The sequence below is a fragment of the Rhipicephalus sanguineus genome, chromosome 2, assembly GCF_013339695.2.
Source record: "Rhipicephalus sanguineus isolate Rsan-2018 chromosome 2, BIME_Rsan_1.4, whole genome shotgun sequence".
In the NCBI taxonomy this organism is placed as follows: Eukaryota; Metazoa; Arthropoda; class Arachnida; order Ixodida; family Ixodidae; genus Rhipicephalus; species Rhipicephalus sanguineus.
Genome location: NC_051177.1, coordinates 198,489,196 through 198,496,989, shown reverse-complemented (window position 1 = coordinate 198,496,989; position 7,794 = coordinate 198,489,196). Strand labels below are relative to the sequence as shown.

The window sequence follows — 7,794 nt, the reverse complement described above, 5'->3', positions numbered from 1 at the left end:
AATACGTCTTGGCACACGCTCCGTGCAAGTTATGACACTTTCGTAAAAATGTTTCAGGCTGTAGCAGGATGTATCTCTTTGCGCGGGTGTCACGTCAGTGCCCATACCCAATCACTGGTCGCAAGATCCCACTAACTACTCACCCTCTCTGTATGATGTCTTGCTTGTCTCTTTCAGCATTTCAGCGCTGCAACCGCACTTCTGGATGTCGTTATTGTTTCGTTGTGTTTCTTGCAATAATACATCACACAAGTCAATGATAACATATATGTTGTATGTGTGCCAAGCAAGTGAATATGCTCTCGACATGCTCAATAAATAACATATATTTATTGCAGAACGCAAAAAATGTTGGTGTCATAGAAGCTCACATTCGGAGTTCTTGTAGGAACAACTCTTGAAACAAGAAATATAACCGAAAACATCAGTGTTGGCATGATTCTAGTGCTCTAGCTGTTGTAAGAGAGTTAATCATTTCAATTTTTTGAAAAATAATATGAGCTGAAATGACAAAGGGGGTGTGGCAGGGTAGGTCTGCAAAAAAGGTGAATTTAGAGACGATAGTCTTTCTTGGGATACTTAAACGGAGAAATTTTGGTCTGTCTTTCTGTTTGTCGGCACGTCACTCGATTCAGCCACTCGGCCAAAGTTGAACCACTTGCCCAAAGGCCAGGCATCTTGAACGGGTCACTAGGTTCATACTTGTGTACATTGTCGATCAAAAAGCAAACATTACGCATATTTGAAGCACAACATCATTAGGTAAGCATTAGGTGGTGTGTTCCTTTAATAGAAAATGCATACATACGTAATTCTAAAGACCCTAGTTTTTTAAGCTGCGCTGAAAATGCGACTGTGCAATAAACTTCACTTCCTCCGTGCCCTCTGAACGAGCTCATTGTTGTGTTTCGGTTTCGGTTCTGTATTGCACTGTACGAATGCCATGGGGCGCCGCTCTGGCATTCCTGTTTTAGCCAGGCGACGTGTAAATAAAATAGTGTGTGGAGAGTACTCGTTGAGTGCGGACGTTTCTTCTGCTTCAGCGCTTCGCGCCAAACCACGTGTTCGGGCTGGCTGGCGCCCCCGCCGGTTGTGTTGGTCACCGCCGGTACTCCCCTGCTGCTGCGCCGGGACTACCAGTCCGCAACACAGCACTCATGTTCCTGACGTATTGCTAGATGGCGTGCATATCTCACGCAGAGCCTCTTCTATCGTCTTTAGACGACATTTGCAGCGAAGCACGCATATACGCGGCCAATTTTTTTTAGTGCATCAGTAGAAAATAATGCACACTTTCAGGCACAAAACTATGCATTGACAAGCATGTACCAGTGCTTGAAGCCACTTAAAAATTGCACCAAAAACACGCCCTCTGACAGATGCAATGACTTATTTACATGTTTTTCGTCATGGTTTCTGCAAGTATGCATATTTGTATATGAAATATGGATAGATCGGTGAAATAAACTCAATCACAACCATTTTGAGGAGCCTTGATTGCAAAATTTCGCAGAATGCCTTTGTAGCGTAGTCATTGGTGTGTGCTGTGAGCACTTTTCGTACATGTTTTCAAACATGAAGGCGCATTTTCATGACGATCAGTTCTTTAAAATTTTCCAAACTTTAATAACCTTTTCCGGAGAAATATACAGCCAGTCGCAGGGAAATTTTCTCAGGTTATAGTGAAATCCCTTCCAAGTAGTGTGAACCTCAACGTTGAAAAACTGTCGATCTACAATTAAGAAAAAAGGATGAATTGGCAAGTCTTTCGTGCGGCACGTGACATGTTAGGAGAATGTTTTTTTTTTTCTTGTGAGACAGATGCAGGTAACCATCCTTCAAGCTAGTGGTTAAAGCTACTACCGAGTGGAAAGAACGTTCCAGATTTCACTGTCATGTTTTTTTTTTCTTAGATAAAAGGAACATTTCATTTTATACCTTGGTGTAAAATTTCGTTCTTAAATGCAATAAAAATCACACCATTTCCCGCTAAAGGGGACCATGAGGCGATGCAAAGCAGCGTTTCGGCATGTCGAGCCCACGTTTCAGAGGCGGAGTGGAGAGGGGAAGTGGGGAGGAGGATGGGAGAGAGGGAGAGGTAGAGCGCAGAGGAGGTGTGTGGAGAGGGCTTGCGCATGCGTAGTAAGGTTGGTCACGCCGCACACCACCACCACCACCACTACCGGATTGAACTCCGCCATAAGATGCTTCACATCTAATGACAATGAAAGGTACAGGGTTGAAACCGTACAAAATGATCGCCAAAAGCTTTTGTCAATAATGAGCCCACAAGATCGCACAATGCAATATGAAAAAGTTTCCGAAATATAAAAGCTAAAGCCGAGATGCCCTTCGTTAAACTTATGTGCCCCTTTAATTTTTTAATTATAGCAGGTCGGTGGTACAGCTGAGGCTGTACAGTCATCATCCTGTTAACACATAAAGTCATCGGTGTTTGGGTGAACTCTTTGAATTAGCAAATTTAGATATTGGCCTCGACTATATGACGACACAATGTTAAGGAATTCCAATACGCATGTGGTGCTGCATGTGTTTAGGTGCATCTTTCATTTCAGGCTCTAAGGAAAGCAGAAAGTGGGCTGTGTCCGATATCGGCTGAAATGCAGATAGGGCATTTCTAACCACTGCTAGTTCTTTGTCTACCCCTTCCAGCTCTTTTTCCACCCTTTTCCTCTTCCTTGAAGCCTTGGGTTGCTGAGAAGTAGCAGGCGTGGGTGCACGTGTAGGTACAGGTGCAGATGTCGGAGTGGGTGTGGGTGCAGATGCAGATCCAGGCATGGGAGCAGGCGTGCAAACTGGTGTGGCAGCCGGCGTGGGAACAGGTGTGGCAGCAGGTGCTCTAAAAATGCCCTGAAATAAGTCCTGCGATTGGTCATCGATGTCAGCTTCATTGTAGGCCAAGGAGGTCTCCTCCCTTAACTCCTGGTGTTCTGTTGTATCGAAGCTGGTGTGGCTCCTGCACATTTAGCAGTCTTTGTTAAAAAAGAGACTGTGCCTGAAAGCATGCACTTTTATTAAGTGATTCTTACTGGCGTGGTTCGAGCATGTCGAATATGAACCGAATACGCTCCATGTAGGGCCATGCCCTTCCTTTAGGTTTGGCGGCCGAGCCACTTCTCGTCTGGTCTTTGAACTCCTTCAGTTTTTTCCGGTATGTGTCCTTTAGGTTCTTCCACCGATTCTAGAGCTCTTCGATGGTAACTAATAAGTGAAGGCAATAGGAAAAAGTATGGACGTCAGAAATATTTAAGCTACAATGGTTCTGCTTACATTATTATAGGAAACAACTGAATAGTCAGTTCAGTCAGATTTCGTGGTTGCTCAGAGCAATACCTACTTTGTTTTTTAGCTTGGTGAACAATAGGCAAGAAAGCATGCAGCGCTGAAGAATGAGGGCGGCGCAACATTACTGGAGCATGTGTGCTGTGAAAATGCATCGTGAAAGCCGCTACGTATAAGCATTTTTTTAGGCGACCTTTGTCAGAGTTTAGACATGCGTCATATTTACTGATGTTTTATCCCAGCTAGCTCGGACCAACGTTACACAACACAATTGAGAGACGCGACTGAGGGTGTTGTGTTTGCGGTATCATCGCGCGTGCTGAAAATTCCGAAAACATTTTTTGCGAGCGCTGATCGATTTATTGAAAAACAATGGCGCAAACAATTATTAGCACAAACGCGGAAATACGGAACGGACGTGTGATTACGCAATGTATTCGGAGTATGATAACGGTTTCGGCCCGCTACAGCATTCGTTTTATTATCTGTCTTGGGATAAAATTTTAGGGCGCGAAAGACGAACATAAAGGAGACAGTGCACGGATGTCGAGCGCGCTATAGCACATCATAAATAAAAAGAAGTCCTCAACTAAAAAAAACATTTACAAATCGGTTGTCTAACAGGCAATTTACCCAGCTTAACAGCTGTTATGTCGTTACAAAGATGAGATGATTTAAAAAGAGAACATACCATTGGGCTCGACGACTTGCAGCGCTTCTTAGATCTCCTCCCAAAGCGCAAGTTTACTCGTTGTTTTTCTGTACTCGTTGAGAGTAATGTCCCACAAAACTGGCCGCTTTGCCACTTCTCCTATCAACTCGTTGAAGGACGCGCGCGACATCTTGAAAAAGAAGGCAACAGCAGACGTTTTTCGGTAGCAGACGACTCGCATGTACGCAAGATGAGCAAGCGTTGTGGTAGTTTCGCACACTGAGAGCGCAATATCATAGTCCCTCAACCCACAAATAAAAGGTCGCGCATGTAATTCTAGCTGCTGTTAATGATTTTTTACTTTTTACGCGCGCATTAATGATCAAATCTTAGTTTATTGCTCTCTTTTTTTTGTGTGTGCGTTAATACGGCGCTAGCTCAGGACGTTGTCATGACAACGGACGACGCGCGCCACCTTTCGAATTGTGGTATCGTGTGGATGCAGTGACCACGTCCAAACCAAATACTTTTTGTGCCTTTCTGTGTGTGCGTGTCTTGTTTTCTTTTTTTTTTTTCACGTATACACAGATGCCGCCAAAATAAACATTTTCACTCGCACGTCAACACTGTCGCACGTCTGTCTTCGCGAGTTTTCCTCTTCGATCGGAATGGCAGCTCGTATATTTACGGAACTCCTTCACTATGAACATCTGTTGTTGTTGGAGAAGAAGATGTTGCTCTCGCTAATAATCCCAACAGTCCAGCTGAACCTGAAAATGACTACGAAGACGCAGACCTGCCTTCGCATGCACCTGTGTCGCAGCATTTACACTTCAAGCCGCAGAAGTTGCTTCTGCTGGAGAAGAAGAAGCTGCTCTCGCAGATGATCAACACGAGGCGCTGGTGGACACGTCCTATTTGGATGAACCGCATACAGGAGTCCGAGTTTCACACAGTGGTGAGTATTGGGCGCTCTGTGTCTCACGCACACACACACACACACACACACATGCACACACTGAGAGAGAGAGTCTATCACTGATCCATGTCTATATCATATAATGCCTTACACACACACACACACACACACACACACACACACACACACACACACACACACACACACACACACACACACACACACACACACACACACACACACACACACTGAGAGAGAAAGAGAGAGTCAGTGTCACTGATTCATGCCAATATACAAATATCTTCTCGTTTGTTTCATTCAGATGCCCTTGCTGATTTCTGGTGACCAAGAGTACTTTAAAAAGTACTACAGGATGTCAGCTGAAAAATTTGAGCAGCTTCATGCCCTTTTGGAAGAGCATCTCACAAAGCTCCATGCAGTCCGTGAGCCGATCCCGTCACGTGCAAGGCTTGCAATCACTATAAGGTATGTCTTTTGCACGGGTATTTGCGCTGTTGTGTAAAATGATTTTCACTAATTGACCTCACTGCGTGTAAATGCAATGGAACTGGACCAAAGGGCTTTAGTTCAAGGCCTTCTGTAGTTATCTTCATTAGGTCAAATTGTTTTTATTAACTGCAGGTAATGCAGCATAACGCTGGCACAATGAAGTACACCTTTTCACTGATGCTGACTGTGCTACTAGTAACAATATGAGTACGCCGAATGCATGTTTTGTCGTGCCAGCTTTGTTATGAAGGGTTTCTGTTGTGCATGCACAGCGTGGACCATTTGAGGTTGCCTCACGTTACCGCAGTAAATAGAGCTGAACTTCTTTTTTTTAGGTACTTGGCCTCGGGCATGTATATGCAAGATGTGGCACTTGAATTCCGGGTAGGAATTTCTACTGTGAGCTCCATAGTGCACTCCACAAGCAGACTGTTGTGGAGCACTCTGCAGCCCCTATGCCTAAAGGTATGTATTGCACATGCAGTGGATATTTATGGAGAACCGCGCCATCAAGTCACAGAAGGATAATTCACACATCATGTAGATTATCCACTTTTAGTGGCAATAACTAGCATTTACGGGTAGCCTTCTGAACTGCTGGATGACAGCATTTCTTATATAAGAACCAGAGGAACAAGTGTACTTTTGTGACACGTTATTCTGACACACACTTACTGGTGTTGTCCCACTTTAGCGTGTCCTGTGTGCACAATAAAAAAAAGACATTTCTGATTAACTTCGCTTCTCACCCCATTATTTGGGTGGGCAAGTGAGCCTCAAGCTATTCCTAAATGGCTTTTCCCTTGCCCTCCAATCACGCGTGTAGTGCTAAAGCAATAAAATCAAATCAAATGTCACACAACATGCACACCCCGCTATCAACGATTCCTTCGCGTGCATACGTTCACAGGATTCTGCTTTAGAGTGCCTAACATGCATTGCACATACAAATGTGCATTTAGTGCTAAGTAGCAGTTCAACAGTGTCACTTCTGTCTTGTGTCATTTGTTGCAATTTTCAGCAACTGTTGCACCCTTCTCTCCCTCAGGCACCAACAGGTGAAACGTGGAAAATTGTTGCGAATGGCTTCCAGGCAAAGTGCAACTTTCCCAACTGTGTTGGAGCAGTCGACGGGAAGCACGTACAAATACAGGCCCCGCCAAACTCGGACAACTTGTACTACAATTACAAAGTACTGGCGCTTACTTTTTACATTGTGTGGTAAGGATTATACAACACAGCACTTCGGCATTACAGGGAACCGTCTCCATTGTTTTGATGGCCGTCTGTGACAGTGACCTCAAGTTTGTCGTTGTTGATGTTGGAGCATTTGGTCGTCAGAGCGATGGGGGCACACTTGGCTTGTCACGGTTTGGCAAGTGCCTCGAAAATGGCAAACTTGGCCTGCCCGCCCCAGAGACCCTGCCCGGCACAAACACACAGGCACCACATGTATTTGTAGGAGACAACGCTTTCCAGCTACGGCAGGACTTTCTCAAGCCCTACTCGGGGCGACAACTAGGTAGTGAGAAGCGAATTTTCAACTACAGGCTCAGCAGGGCAAGGTAACTGTCATTATTGTCAGCTTTACAGCAAATAACTAAAATGATGTAATGCAAACTGGACTTTTTCATTTCCTTCTAGGAGAACACTTTCGGTGTAATGGTCTCGAGGTTCCGGATTTTGCGCCGCGCCATCAACTTGCTGCCAAAGAATGTTGACTACATCGTGATGGCATGCTGTGTGCTTCACAACTTCCTTCGGGACGATGCCATCTACATGTCCCAGTGCCACGACGACATAACTGCACAAGAGCAGTAAAACCGTGGCTGCGATGGCACTGCACTGATGAGTCTGCAGCCACCTGTTGGCCACAACTACACTAGATCCGCAGCAGCCACACGGGATCTATACTGCGATTACTTTGTAAGCGTGCACGGTGCCATCCCATGGCAGCAAAAGCGTGCTGGCGTGCGACCTTTACTTTATGTACGCTAGCGTGCAAAAAACGAGCTCACTTCTTAGCGACCCATTTCTGGCATGCATGCTTATGACGACACTGCACTCACAGAAAGAGTACAGTAAACAGGCTTACTGCGTTTAAAAATTTTCACTTCTTTTCCTTTGAATTGTCTTCAATGTAGGAACACTTAGGTTGTTTGCCGGCTTTGCTACATTGCTGTGCACGTTTGAAGCGAAGGAGCGTTTTAGATACGCCGGAACATCACCAACTAAATGCATTCAATATAACGAAAACAAGTGCAATGGTTCCAGCCTTTCGGGCTTCAGCAGGCACACAAGGGGTGCTTGTTGGAGCCAACGTTTCGACAAGTGCACTTGTCTTCATCAAGGCTGTAACGCAGTTCCAGCCTTGAAGAAAAGTGCACTTGCGAAATGTTGGCTCCAACAC

At 45.0% G+C, this 7,794-nt stretch overlaps 1 pseudogene; it reads left to right on the top strand.

Moving 5' to 3' along the window:
• The first annotated feature begins 6,638 nt into the window (after positions 1-6,638).
• On the top strand, positions 6,639-7,382 carry LOC119382154 (uncharacterized; annotated as a pseudogene).
• Positions 7,383-7,794: the final 412 nt, after the last annotated feature.